General features: G+C 36.9%; 1 long non-coding RNA gene across 1 annotated transcript in view; it reads right to left on the bottom strand.

Annotated features, from left to right (window-relative positions):
- The window catches only part of LOC108640338, a 65,693-nt gene extending 55,215 nt beyond the window's left edge, over positions 1-10,478 (bottom strand). Inside the window, exon 1 of the long non-coding RNA XR_003915743.1 lies at positions 10,288-10,478. This is a non-coding gene — a long non-coding RNA (uncharacterized LOC108640338). The remainder of the gene's footprint in view (positions 1-10,287) is intronic.
- Positions 10,479-14,158: the final 3,680 nt, after the last annotated feature.

Below are 14,158 nucleotides of genomic sequence, written 5' to 3'. Positions count from 1 at the left end.
TCATATTTTTTGGGGTTGTTTAAAATCGGAATTTTAAATGGAACCTGTCTAACTTTAATGGTTCTAAATACATTTACTCGATTACATAATTGATTATAGGAATCCCATTCACACACATAAAGAATAATATCTAAATTGCTTCCTTTTCAACAGAATTAAATTACTTTTATATCATAACATAAATTATTGTTAGGCAGCTGAAGAAGATACTTAATGGGTCAACATTTACCAAAGGTTAACACAGTTATCACAGATGCCTGCTATTTAGAACTGAGTGAAAAGCTACTGTAAATATCTGAATATTTAATTGAAATAGGACTTTCTAAAGGAAACCACAATGGAAAGGTTTAGCCAATGCCTCTTGGAGCTGATAGATTAGTTTTATGTTCTTTAAAAAAAAAGTGTGAATCACTTTAGTAATTCTAAGTAAAGAAAAATCAGCTATAATAGCCAAGTTTATTTAGTTAAACTTGTTGCTCGTCTTTAGTTCTACATGCAGTAGACTTTCTGCTCACAGGGCACTTTACATTGACAGGCTGTTGTTTAGTGGTCCAGATAAGCTAGGACTAAAAGAGTTCTAGTACATAGCCTTTGGCACTGGACACCAGAATGTAGCACTGAGCTGATCTGCAGAATCGGCACGAAAATATAAACTGAGAGGCTTGACAAATTCATCAGTTGATTTTTGCTATAAGAGCTGTAGTTTATGAGTGTTCTGATAATTCAAAGGATTCAGGCTGTTACCAGCAAAGTGTGGCTCACAGATATCTGCATATGCAAATACTCCAGTAGATCAAAGGACATGTCACAGCATTCTTGCTAAAGTAAAATAATTTTCCATGGGGAAGGGAAGGGAAAGGGAAGGGAAGGGAAGGGAAGGGAAAAGGAAGAGAAACGGAAGGAAAAGGGAAAGGGGGCTTTCCTTGAATCCTACCCTCAGAAATTTGTACACTCTTATGAAAATTATTTGCTCTTAGTTGAGGTTTTCATCCATCTAAATTTGTTTGGCTAGAATAGAAACTGATCACAACATTTTTTCCCCATAAAACAATGGTGGTATGATTGCATTTACAGTACATCCAGATTACCATATACTCTTTGAAGAGAGCAAGACAAGCTGTTGGGTCCTGCCATACCTATCTCTAACATGATGGAGAACGTTACCCACTGGTTTAATCCATTAATTTTATTTCATTATATGCTTGCTGTACGAAGTACACCTATCCCATAATTGTTTAAAGAGCAATGGTATTTAAAGGTCTATCTCATAAAACTTCTGCATGTATTTAGCACTAACCTTTAAAGATTTCCCCCTACCCACCTCAGTTATTCATCCTTGTTGCAGCCCAGGTGTTTGTCAAATCTCTTCAGACAAAAGTTTTTCACAATTGTCCTAATAGATTCTAAGAAAAATAAAGCAATACAAAAAGAAACAAAAAGATATTTTTCGATAATTTCTTAACAAAACTATGCAGCATCAGGATGGTGTTGGTATGTGCCACAAAATTCAAAGCAACTATTTGGCAATAAACAGCATAGGAAAATGGTCATGCCATGATATTTCAAGGTACCAGAACCTTCTACTCCCTATTTGCCAGCATTCCAGTGATAAGTCATGGAGAAAGATTTTATTTATCTATTTATTTATTTACTTATTTATAGACAGGTAAATGGCACATTGTTCTATTTATTCTTGAGAAAGTGAATGAAGCATTTTCACAGCTTTTTCTTTTCTTTGTTTCTTTTGTTGTTTCACTAGGCTGTTCTTATCAGCTTATGCCTTTACCTCTTGTACATTCAACTACCTTAATTTAGAGAAGACAAGGTTTCAAAGCTTCTCCAAAGCTTTTTGTTCTTAGCCTTTTCTCCTCTGTAGTGCCCCTTTCTAACCTAAGGAATAACAAGACTCAACTACCATTTCTGTAGTCCTCTGATGACAAATTACTGCTTTATCTCTCTTTGTCAAATCATGTCTCTAGTCATACACTGGAGCCTCTTTGGCTCTCTCCCCAGGCTTTCAACTTGAATATCCCAACTCTACCTTAAATGGTCCATATTAAAATGAAACTCCTTGCCTTGTTTCACCAAAACTTAGCCTGCCTTTTCCCTTTTCTCCTATTTCAAATATATTTATGATCTTGCTACTCATCCTGTTTCACAAATAGTTTTATGCTTGATTCTTCCTTCATGCTTAGTTTCAAGCCTCACATCTTCCCTCCAATATCTCAAAACTCTCTATTTTATCTCCTTGCCTGCCTATAGAGTTGAAGTCTTTGTTCAGAATCTGAATTAATCAAGATAAGAAACCACCGATCTCTCTTTCTCTCAGTTGTAGTCTACATTCCGCACAAGAATGTAGACTTTTCTTTGTTTTATTAAGGTAAGGAAAGACTTCCTAAGTTATCCTTACCACAGAACAGCTTCTCCCACTTCCCTCTGCTGGATGATAGGGCCTTGAAATGATCCCTCTACCTTATCAACTTTTCTCCTTTTCATTTTCCCACTAAAACACACTCCATCACTCCTTGTCATTACCTTCTTGCCTTTTAATTTTCCCCATGTCCTAATAAAATCCAGTCCTGTATAGAATGAGCAGCCTCACTTCTCTCTTTTCATACCTCTTTTAAAGGTGCTCCAAACTAGACATACATGAATTCTTATCTCAGCTTTCAGGATGGGCCTGATTTGTGATTTTTTTATTTATATTAAAAGTTTTTGGAAGGAATCAACAAACTATATGTCTTTAAAAGCGTTTAAGATACTTTCATTGCTTGACAAGCAATTATTTGTTATTTATCTTTCATTTCAGAAACATATATATAGTTTAATATAGTTTAAACTAATGAGTATAGTATTGCATATGTAGCAGCAGAATTTTAAAGTTAGAAGGCAAATAAGACTCTTCATTATCATTTAGATAAACCACAAAAATAATCACACTCTGACATAGCTGTTCTATAGGAAAGACAAAGGTTAGCTTTCAGTTGTTATTAACATTGTCCCTCACTTAAACAATGCACACTTAAACAATGCACTCCAAAATCCACAGAACTACATTTCTAAGGGGAGTTTTCCTCTTATTCCATAATATAGTTGAATTTTGAAGATGATTTTTCTTCATCTGCTAGTCATCTTTCTTTTGATCATTGCAAAAGTGCGACCTTGACCAAGATGTAGAGGTTGGACTATTGTTCCAGGAATGTGTAGTTTGAAGAGTTAATATTATATTGGTCTCTGTAAAAAATCCCAAATCTTTCACACAAGTGAGGTTACATAAGCCAAGAAATACATATCCCAGTACTTTCACTTTTATGATTTTGGAAACCATTAAATAGCAAAAAAAAAAAAAAAAGAACATTTGAAATGTAGCCAAGTAGTCAAGAAAAGAGGACTCTGTGTCTTTAAGCTGGGGAGAAAAATAAAACCCAATCATTCCAAATGTATTGCTTTAGTCATCTGGTTTCATTCTATTAATGACCTTTAACATCTGCAAAAATATTGTGAAAAGCTAATTTTGTTTATACTGAGGTGGTGCAGAACAGTTTCTGGCTGTCAGTCTAGGATGTACTATAAAATAAAATTGTCTTTCAGGGAGTCTGACAAAAACCTACTGTACAGATTCAGTTTATTTACAACAGCATGAAATGAAAAGAAAACAGAATTTTACAACATGCCAACATTCAAAAAATGAATAGTACTTACATATTTATATATATATTTTAGTAATAAGTTTTCAAGATATCCACTGAGATTAAGGGATCTATTTTGTATTTTGTGGTATTCCACAAAAATTTAACCAGGGTAAAATATTTCTCAGCAAATGTTCTTCTCTAGAATTGTAATAACCTATTACCCTGATTTTAAACAGAACCCTCCTTAAAACCAGAGTTAGCTCAGGCACAATAGGCCTTTAATTAAACAGAAAGCCTTGCAGAGAAAAATCGTCTGTCTCATGTCTTTGTATCATAGTCTTAAAAAAAAAAGTGAAACATGGTAGAAGGGGAGTGGTGTGAGGCTGTTTCAGCAGACAAGGAGCATTTACCTCCTCTACCTCCTTCCAGTCCAGATAAGATTCAGGGAGGAGACAGAGGAGGGGCTGAATTAAAATCAGACAAACTTTTGCATTGTACTCTACCCTGAAAGGGCAAATTGTAACAGGTATCACTGCAGAGGTGGAGCTCACCCCCCACACACACCCACTCACCCGCTCACCCTGTTCCACCACGCAGTGAGGTTGGGGTCTCCCAGGGAGGTTCTGATCATGGCCCCAGGCAGTCTGCTTAGAAGAGAAGCATAAACACTTTGTGCAGAAAACCACATTTTTGCTGGCCTGGAAGTGAAATGCAAGCTCACAACAGAGGAAAACTTCTTTTATGCATTGGAACAGAAGTTAAAACTGGTGACTTCAAGGTGAAAAGCATTGTATCCTAGTAGCAGTCTCTAGGTCTATCCCACATCAAACATTTTATCTGAGCTAATAAGGTAAAAACCCTATTTTTATTTGTTAAGGGAAGGAAGTTTAGTAAGATACTCAGATGACTACAACAATTTTTCTTCTTACTGCTTACAGATGACCATTAAGTGACATCTGGGATAATCCCAGACACGAGTACAGACTGGGAGAAGTCACTGAGAGTAGACCCAAAGGTAAGGTTTTGGGTGTTCTCGTGCATGAAGAACCGGACATGAGCCAACAGTGTGTGCTCACAGCCCAGAAAGCCAACGGCATCTTGGGCTGTGTCGAAAGAGGAGTGGCCAGCAGGTTGAGGGAGGTTTCTGCCCCTCTGGTCTATCCTCGTGAGACCTCACCTGGAGTGCTGGGTCCAGATCTGGGGTCCTCAGCAAAAGAAAGACATGGACCTGTTCAAGCAGATCCAGAGGAGGGCTGCAAAGATGATCATAGGGCTTGAACACCTCCCCTACAAAGTCAGGCTAAGAGAGCTGGAATTGTTCAGCATGGAGAAGAGATGGTTTTGGGGACACCTAATTGCAGCTTTCTAATACCTTAATGAGGCTTTTAAAAAGGAGGGAGAGGGACTTTTCGTACAGGTTGACAGTTATAGGACAAAAGGCAAGTCTTTAAACTGCAAGAGAGAAGGTTTAGAATAGATGTTAGGAGGAACTTCATTAGTCAGAGTGATGAAGCACTGGAACAGGTTGCCCTGAGAAGCTGTGGATGCCCCATCCCTGGAAGTGTTCAAGGTCAGGTTGGGTTGGGCCTTGGGCAACCTTATGTAGTGGGTGGCATCCCTGCCCATGGCAGGGGGGTTGGTATTAGACGATCTTTAAGATTTCTTCCAACACAAACCATCCTATGATTCTATGACATCTCAATGTATTATTTTCTGTAGAGTTGACCACAGTCTGAGGACATCTATGAGCAATATATATCCCCTTTGCCTCTAGACTAACTCAGTTATACTCATATTCCCCTAAGTTATCCAGAAATAAACAATAAATTTTCCTCTCAATTCATAAATTGACCAGAATACTAAACACCAGTAAAGGCAAGGAGGCACAGTAAATCACACAGCTTGGTAAATTGCAAAGGTGTAGTGTGATACAGCCAAAATCAGTACTATGCAAGGCCTCTGTTTTTCAGCTGATTTATTCATTGTTTGAATTCTATGCAAAATTTTAAGAACAAATTATGTGTTTCTCAGTGCATAATCTGGGGACTAATGACTAAAACTGTGGTAGTGCTTTCCTTACACATGACTTTGGTGAAACTTATAGTGGAATTCTGAGTAGAGTTGTGTTGTCCATAAGTTTTGAGGAACACTGAAAATCTTGGTGAGGAAGCAGAAAATAACTAAAAGAATTGTTTGATGTCTAGATAAAATGTCTTGTAAGCAATGTTTTTAAAAGTCTGATTTAAAAAAATAGTAATAATGTTGCAGTGGCCTAATTATGGTATGGTATGTGTCTTCTGGGGGAGGAAGCAGTGAGCACGAATTTCTTTATACAGAGAGAAAGATTAGCAAGAATTAGTGGCCAAAATTTTCTGACAAAGTAATTAATATTGGAAAATTTTCCAAAATGTACTGTATATAGGTGCCTGGAACAAGAGAAATGGTAACTTCACCATTGCTTACGTCTTCTACTCATTATCACAGAACTCTGAAAATGCTATTTTTTAACTATTTCTTCTAAATAACTTCACCAAAAATATTCATATATGGATTGTTTTTTTAGGACTATATTCTGCAGCTTCATATATAGCCTGTATATGACATTACTCTTTGAGGGGGGAATTATGTATGGTGTCTTGTTTACTTTGTAAAGCATAAAGGGCAGCTTCTGTGCAATACTAGTTGAGGCATCTTATTTTTGACCTTCCTAGATCAAAATGTCACTAATCTTTGGTGTGGCAAAACACTTAGACACAGTAACATTTTTAATAAAATAGAAGATAAACCCCTTGTCTACTAATTAGAGAAGTAGGTCCTTTCAATATTCTTGTTTTAGACTGGTATTGTTTTTCTAGGATATTGAAAATAGTGGCTCCTCCACTTAGTACACTGAGTTGATTATGTAAATTACATGCATCCCATCTTGTTTAAAACAAGCTGTATAGACACATATAATGAACAACTTCAGGGAAAAACATGCTGATCCAAAGGATGGATGGCTAGAACACAGAATCTAACACATACTGTCTAAAGCAAAGAAAACACAAAACCCTGTGGTACATAAAAATGTTTACAAAAACCATGAGAGGTTAAAGATAAAAACAAGGAGTTAAGCAAATCAAGCATAAATGTTTCTGAAGCAGTTCTACAGTCCAAGGACGGTACTGAAATGATATGTGGCAAACAGAAAAGACTAAGATTACAAACGTATAGACAAAAATTGTTATATCAGAAATCAATTGTAATTAATGGGAAAAATAGAGAGTAGGGTATTTTATTCATTGCCTTTTGATTTGTCAATAATGACTACGGAAGAGATGAAGTAAGAAGTGAATTTTAGCATCCTTCTCATAGATGCTGAACTCCACTATGGCATCTTCAGGCCCCTGTCATACTATTTTATGCAGTAAGTCTGTCCATACCGAAATACAGAGAACAATTCAGAGAGTAGTCACCTCTTTTGATGACTTTAGTCCTGAAGAACCTCTACAACACATAACTGGTTCTCAGTTGTGGGGGTTTTTGGCTACTCTTTAGCCTAAGTTTGACTTAGTGATCTATTACACGTTGGTAGCACGCATTAATGTATGAATAAAAAGACATAGTAATAATGAGGTCTTTAAATAACCTCACAAAGTTATGGAATTTGCTAGGTATAAGAGCAGTGAGCAAGAAGTTATGCTATTCTGCTATATTGATTATATTTTCAGGAGGTCAGACAGAAAAGTTAAACTGAGAACCAGAACCCGATATTTTCTTTACAGTATTGGTTATTCTTTTCTACAAATTTTGCATTTATTATTCCCACTCTACCTTCAGGACTCTAACATCAATAAAGTAGATAAACTTGAATATATTTCTCTTTTCTATAAGCCATCTGAAATCCTGTCAGTCAAAGGATTTTTCTTCAAATATTCTCTGCTTTTGAAAGGAATAGGAATAAGGAGTGTTATTACAAGGCTTAATTACTATGCTATATTACAAATGCTTTGCCTCTTGTTCCTTCTTTTGTATATTTAACTTTGCCTAAAATTGTTGTAACGGTAACTTTATGTCATGAAACTAAAGAAGTCTTCTCTAATTAAAATTTGAACCTTATTTGATTATTTAGTGTTGGTCCTGTTAACAACTTTGAAGCCTATATATTCCATCAAAATCAATGCAAGAAAACACTGTAAGTACAATACAAAAATCTTGTCTACTTCATGCATGTTTCAAAGCTTAGTCTTTGCTCCTTCCCTCTTACTTTAACGCAAGACATACACAGAACATGTTATGTTTATAAAGTTGTTATTGATGCCAAAATTACTGTTTTCCACCCAGAAATTATTTTGCTTTTTATTTTATAGTATTCTAGTCCAGTATTGTTTCCTGAATTGCATTATGTTATCTGAGCAATTAGCAAGAAACTGTTCTATAGTTTCTACCACTCTGCCAAACACATACTTGCTTTGCACATTTTCTCAGTGCAAAGTTTCCTTTTTGAAGATTCCTTCACAGACTTCTTGACAGAGCTGCCAGAACTTCAAAAAATATATTAATGAGTCAGTGTGTAGGATGAGGAAGACAGTACAACTACTTGTTCTTCTTGTAAGCTCGCTGGTGGTTTCGGCAGCTCAGATCCATCCAGTTTCAGACAATCATACTGAAACACTAAATGATGGGAGAGAAAGGGCTACAAAAGATAACCCAGAGATAAAGGTCAATGGGGTTGCCTTTTTAGTCATTTCCTTTGCTTTGGAAGCAACACACCTACAGAATCTGGGTTAATGCACAGATGCTCATTGCGTTGCCTATCAAAAAGTGAAGCTGGTGATTGCCTGTAACTTTCTTGCTTCTCTAAGTGCTGAATGGAGATCATTCTTTATATAAATTATGCATCATCTGCTTCGCTAATATTAGTTAAGTAGCAAAGATAAACATATTAAAAAAGATGAGGGAAGCCATTCTAAATTTAAAAAAAAAACATACAGGATCAAATATCACATCATCTGAATGCTCACGGAAGAAAACCTTTTGAAATACATACGCTTTTTCAGTCCTCAAAGTAGTGATCTGTATCCATGCTCGTAGCCATTAATGTAAATTCATTGGTTTAGCCAATTATTTATTGCATCTCCTGTATTTTGTATACTTGTGTTGAATAAGATCACATTCTTAATAAAGAGGTAGGGTGAATGATGAGTCAGAAATACAAACTTCTATTCCTTTGGGACCTGTCATCTCACCTTTCTAGTCATGTCTCCGGAGAGGCAGTATGAAATGTATAAACACCCATTACCAATTAAAAATGTTTGCCATATGGCCCGTAGTGTTCCTGTCCTTTACACTACCGCTTAGTACCAAGCCAAGATTTGTCACTGTTGAACCAGACTGCTCTGTAGCTCTGTAGGCAGAGGTGTCTCATCCTTTCTACGAGTCATCTCCCTGCATTGCCCCTGGGAAGACCCCACAGCAGCAACAGTGATGGAGCTGCTGGCTGCCAGCCTAGTGCAGTGTCTGGTCCCTGCACAGAGCTTCCCTCCCTCTTGGGTCTTGGTTGTGGAGAACATTCCTGTGTCTGAGGATCCACTGCCACCACGAATCATCTCAAAATGTACTCATTTTGTGTGGGGGAGACACAGGAAATCCTCCAGAATATCCAAAGAATCTTCTGCCCCAACTTTTGTTTCACTTGCCCTGGGGAAAAAGAGAGAAATTCTCCCTTGCTCTCAGCAAAAATGGGGAATAGTTCAAGGAACTGGCAAAAAAAATAAGCCAAATTTAAAAAATAAATAAGTAAAAAACCTTATTAGCTTCTTCTGTGAAAAGGGAAGCATGAGGTTTTTTAGAGAGTTGAAACAAGTAAAAGAGAAACATGTATTAAGGTTAAATAAACTCGTGATCTGTGCTGGCACTTTAGCTCCCTTGTTTAGAGACACTTTTTTATCAAAGCTGCAGTCTGTAGCTTGGGTGAAGCCTTAGCACCTGGTGTAAATGGAGGGAGGAAAATGGAGAATGATACATCAGCTCTATGGATGGGATTTATATCCTTCTTGGAGTCACTGTGGGTAGGTCCCTGACTGACAAAGAATATAGAACACAAGGTACCTGTAAACTTATCTAGTCAGGTTTTGCTAATACTGACTGGAGCAATTCTCTTACCCACCCTTGGCTAAACCAGTTGCCAACTTCAAGAAGAGGAGACAATTTTCCCACAGATTTAGATAGAAGAGACCATGGGATTCTTCTACTGGAGGTGCTCCTAGGATCCTTGGGGAAATTTAGTTAAAGAAAACTGACCTTGTAGGGGCATGTAGCTTGTATTCCCTTCTGCTTTCTTCCTGAGAAACAGTAATAGTTCCATCTTGGGTTTTCAGTTTCAATCTTAAATTTGTTATAGGGTGGTTGAAAAATGGTTCACAAACATTTCAATGGATTCTTTTTGACTATGTATTTACCATTTATCCAGTATCTCCCAAAGTTTCTCTAAAGCTAACGGATCAATCCTGATTTCTTGAGAAAGCACAAAATGTGATCAGTGTGGTATGACCTTTTTGAAGGGAAAAAGTAGGACTTTGATGTGCAAATATGCAGTCCATATAGGTAGTAACATTTTTGGTATATTAATGTTTTATGCAGAAGCCTTTGCTTTCAGTCTGGTACAGAAACTTACATTTTCAGGAAGATCCGACAGGAGCTGGAGAGTTCATTCTTTTTCTTTCTGGGCAGTCACCCAATTATTCAGGTAAAAAGAAAGAACTTGTTACACTTGCAGGCAAACCTCTGTGGGAAACCTGATGTTTAGATGGCAGTTGCAAAGGGTTTTCCACCTTCCTCCAGAGCATCTTGTATGGAGTGGAGACACTCAAGATTAGCTGAAAAATTAAACAGACCAACTCCATGAAGCCAATTATGGCTAAAAACTAGGAAAGAAGTGGGGAAAAAAAACCTGTTAAAACCTAACACAAAACTTGAATTTTATGCTCTTTATCAATTGCCAAAGCGGAAAGGAGGGAAATAGATTAAAATTTTCCTCAATAGTCTGAGAACAACTGAGCCTGCCCATACGACCTCTGAAACTCTTTGTAACCTTCCAGAGACGAGCTCTTTCTTCCAGTCCCACCTCCACGCTGTAGAGAATATCACCATAAATCCACTTAGTTCAGTACAAGCTTCATACAGTTCCATACAGTTTCCAGCTTTAAAGCTCCAAAGAAGCATATGAACAGATTTCTCTTGCAACTATGTGATCTTTTGTGGTCTTTCATAGGAACAGGATGCTGCAGTTGGCGGACTATGATGCAAGATGATAATTCTGCCCATTTAAGCCTAGAAATTGTTGCCAATGTTAAAATTCCCAAATAACCCACTGTCACAATTTATTTACTATTGGAAAAGAAGTAGAAACTTACAAGAGAAAATTTATAACAAATGTTGAGATTTATCAAAGGATCTGTTGATCCCCTTCACTGATAAATCATCAAAAAGTTTTTTAAAAAATTAGTTGGGGCCTGTAATTAATCAGAGCATCTGCCATGGCAGCTGAAGCAGCCCACCAAATAGATGAGTGAAAGCATCCTCCTGCTGAATAGTATTGGGAAAGTAAAAAATAATGGGTTTTAACTAAAGGGATGTGTGAAGAGCAGGACAGGATGGGCAGGGAGATTGTTCTTGTTCTATTGATAATGTATGCCATAAGAAGGATTTTTATGTAGATTCATTTAAAATTTTATCTACTTTGCCTATCAGGATGTTTCCTAAAGATCCAATCAAAAATGTTTATAGATAAATGGAAGAACTACCACAGGCATGATAAATAAGAGGTCCAACTCCTAGGCCCATAAAGCAATCTATAGGAACATTTACATGATAAAAAAGAGATGACACTTGAGTATACTGGTAACTGCTAGTACTTAGTTCAAACAGAAAAGTAGAGCCTGAGATGAGTAAAACTTTGATCACTGATCCTAAGGATCAAACTCTTGTGAGGTTAGTCACTGCTGCTTCCCAGGAACTGAGCTCTCTTCTGTCTGAATAAAGTGTAACATTATGATAATCTTTTCCTAAAGCCTATTCCCAGTCTCATCCTAATATTTTTTTAAAGAAAGTTTTTACTTCTACTTTTCCTATGCCAAATGAAAAATTAAAAAAAATCATTTATTACAATTTTCACTTTATCACGTGTACTTTGTTTCCAATAGACAACTGAGTGTTCAACATTATAACATTGATAGTTTCTGACATTTTAATTATCTGTGATATTAATTTTAATTGTAATGCTTTGATGATGAGTATTTATTATATAAAAAGTCATACTGCTTCATTAGGGACAGGACATAATGAACTGTCTTATAAAAATCTAGTTATTAACACGCTTTCTTAGAAACTTTATTCAGTTCCCAGTAGCAAATCAATGAAAGGAGAGATTTGAGGGATGTATATTGGACATTTCCTCCTTCTGTGTGTTCTTCAAAGGTAAAGACACCTTTCCTGTCATCAGCATGATGACAATAGCTCTAAGTGACAGAAACGCAGTGGATTTTATAGCCAGAAATATTGGTGCCTATGGATTTGAGGCAGTTCCTGAAGGCTTCTGACAATCCAACTTTAGACTTGTTGGTAGTGAGGTGTTTAAGCACCCTGATGGATTCAGTCCTTAATCATGAAGATAATGTTTGCCTGGCACAATGCAGTGTCATGCAGGATATTCAAATGAACCCTGAGGCAGAATAGGAACCAGAAGCAGAACGCCACCCTTAACGTGCCACCTGTTTATCTTGTCCACGTAGGAGTCTACACACAGTAGAGTTAGTCTAATAACCTAATAAGCTACTCAACAAGATTCTAAATCTTCAGTAGATTCATCCTTGAAGCTGTGAAATTTGGAGCATATGGAAAAAGTACAACTGGTTCACAATTGATCCTCTCTGAAGGAAAATCAATTCTCTGCCCCTGTAGGCAGATGCACCCCTGGGGGAAGGATGTGGGAAATACCCTTTTGTAGTATGAAGAATACTTTTGTCTCCAAGTAGTTTTTATTCTTTTAAATAGCAGTTGTTTATTTAGGGGGTTGCAATTTTAGAAAAAAACTGGGCACATCAATTACTGGGTAAAGACCAAGTAAGGTACCAAAACAATCATAGGTGTGTTTAGGTGTCTTCAAAATTCAGCTCCACACTAACTATGAATACAGAACACACAAATGCATGGCTATAATTTATTAAAATCTCATGCGCGTAAAGTGGAAGCTGCTTCCATGTACAGTAGAGTCCTTGGGACTGTACTCAGGGTGGCCTCTAGCAGGACATAGGCTCAGACACTGAGATAGATACTATTTCTTCACAACACCACCCTTCTTGTGCCATCTTGCTTTTCTCAAAGGTTGTTACATCTTGGGTTGGTTCGTGTTTTTCTACATTACGTGTCAGAGTAAGGTCAACAGTGGTTTTGCAAATGCTGAAAGTAGTGGATCTCTCCCTTTATTTCAGTATTATATGTTACCTTAGCTCTAGTTCCATTGTCCAGTTTGCAACTACCATGATTTTTCAAAGCACAGAATTTTTCCAGATAACAACCAGATGAAGGTGGATATCCTGTAAATTTTAGTTGTTGTGCAGTTCTTTCCTATGTTCTCTAATCTTTCATATTGTGAAAATAGTCTGGTAGTCTAGTGCTACAGAAATTAATAACTTGCACTTCTATTATGCTGCCTCTGAGGCTATCTCAGAATCAATATTAAATCAACACATACAACTTAATATTAGAAACAAAATACTGCTCTTCTATACGTTTGAAAACTCAACAGTGAAAAAAAAAAGGTAGACAAATTTGCTTCTAATTTAGATATTACAACTATGCAAAAAAATATTAACTAGTTTATGCACCTCAACACCCATGGTGAAACTTACATAAAAAAGAATCAAGGACAATAAAGCACAGGAATAAATGACAGTCCACTCAACTACTAGTTCAGTAGTTTAAATTAGAAGACATTTCCCTTGGATGTGCAGTAAGCACAAATAGACTCGGGTATTTTGGTGTTCAAGACTATAGTTTAACCAGGATTTGAGTTTCCAGTAAATGTAATAGGCCAAGAGGTTACACATCCAGCACTCCATTTGACCTATCTTTGATGGCAGCCAAAAGTGATGGCTGTAAAAGGACCTGTATGATAGAAAGTCACAGTGCTATTCAAATTTCCCATGGACGAATATCTTCACAGCTATGGCAGGTGGTGTTGGTAGTCTTGACAGATGCATCAAAGATTTAATGATATGGAAGTTACACCATTGCAGTGTTCTGATGCTCTGGCTAATGAGAAATCTCTGTTGGAGCTTGAAACTAAGTGAGTCTTTAACAGGCAAAGCGACAAACAGAGAGCTTGAAAGGCAAAGTGAAAGAAATATTTCTGCTCGCCTTTTTTTGCTAATGAAAGCTGACTCACTAGCAAAACTGTTCCAATAAAGCACTGCACAGGAGTGTCACCTCTACACAGAAAGCCCTGAAAACTGGATCTCCTTACAGTTAATCTTTTCACTAGGGTG

Source organism: Manacus vitellinus, unplaced genomic scaffold (assembly GCF_001715985.3).
Source record: "Manacus vitellinus isolate BGI_N305 unplaced genomic scaffold, ASM171598v3 scaffold_1_pilon, whole genome shotgun sequence".
In the NCBI taxonomy this organism is placed as follows: domain Eukaryota; kingdom Metazoa; phylum Chordata; class Aves; order Passeriformes; family Pipridae; genus Manacus; species Manacus vitellinus.
The sequence above is the reverse complement of the archived record's forward strand: the minus strand, read 5'-3'. Positions and strand labels throughout refer to the sequence as shown.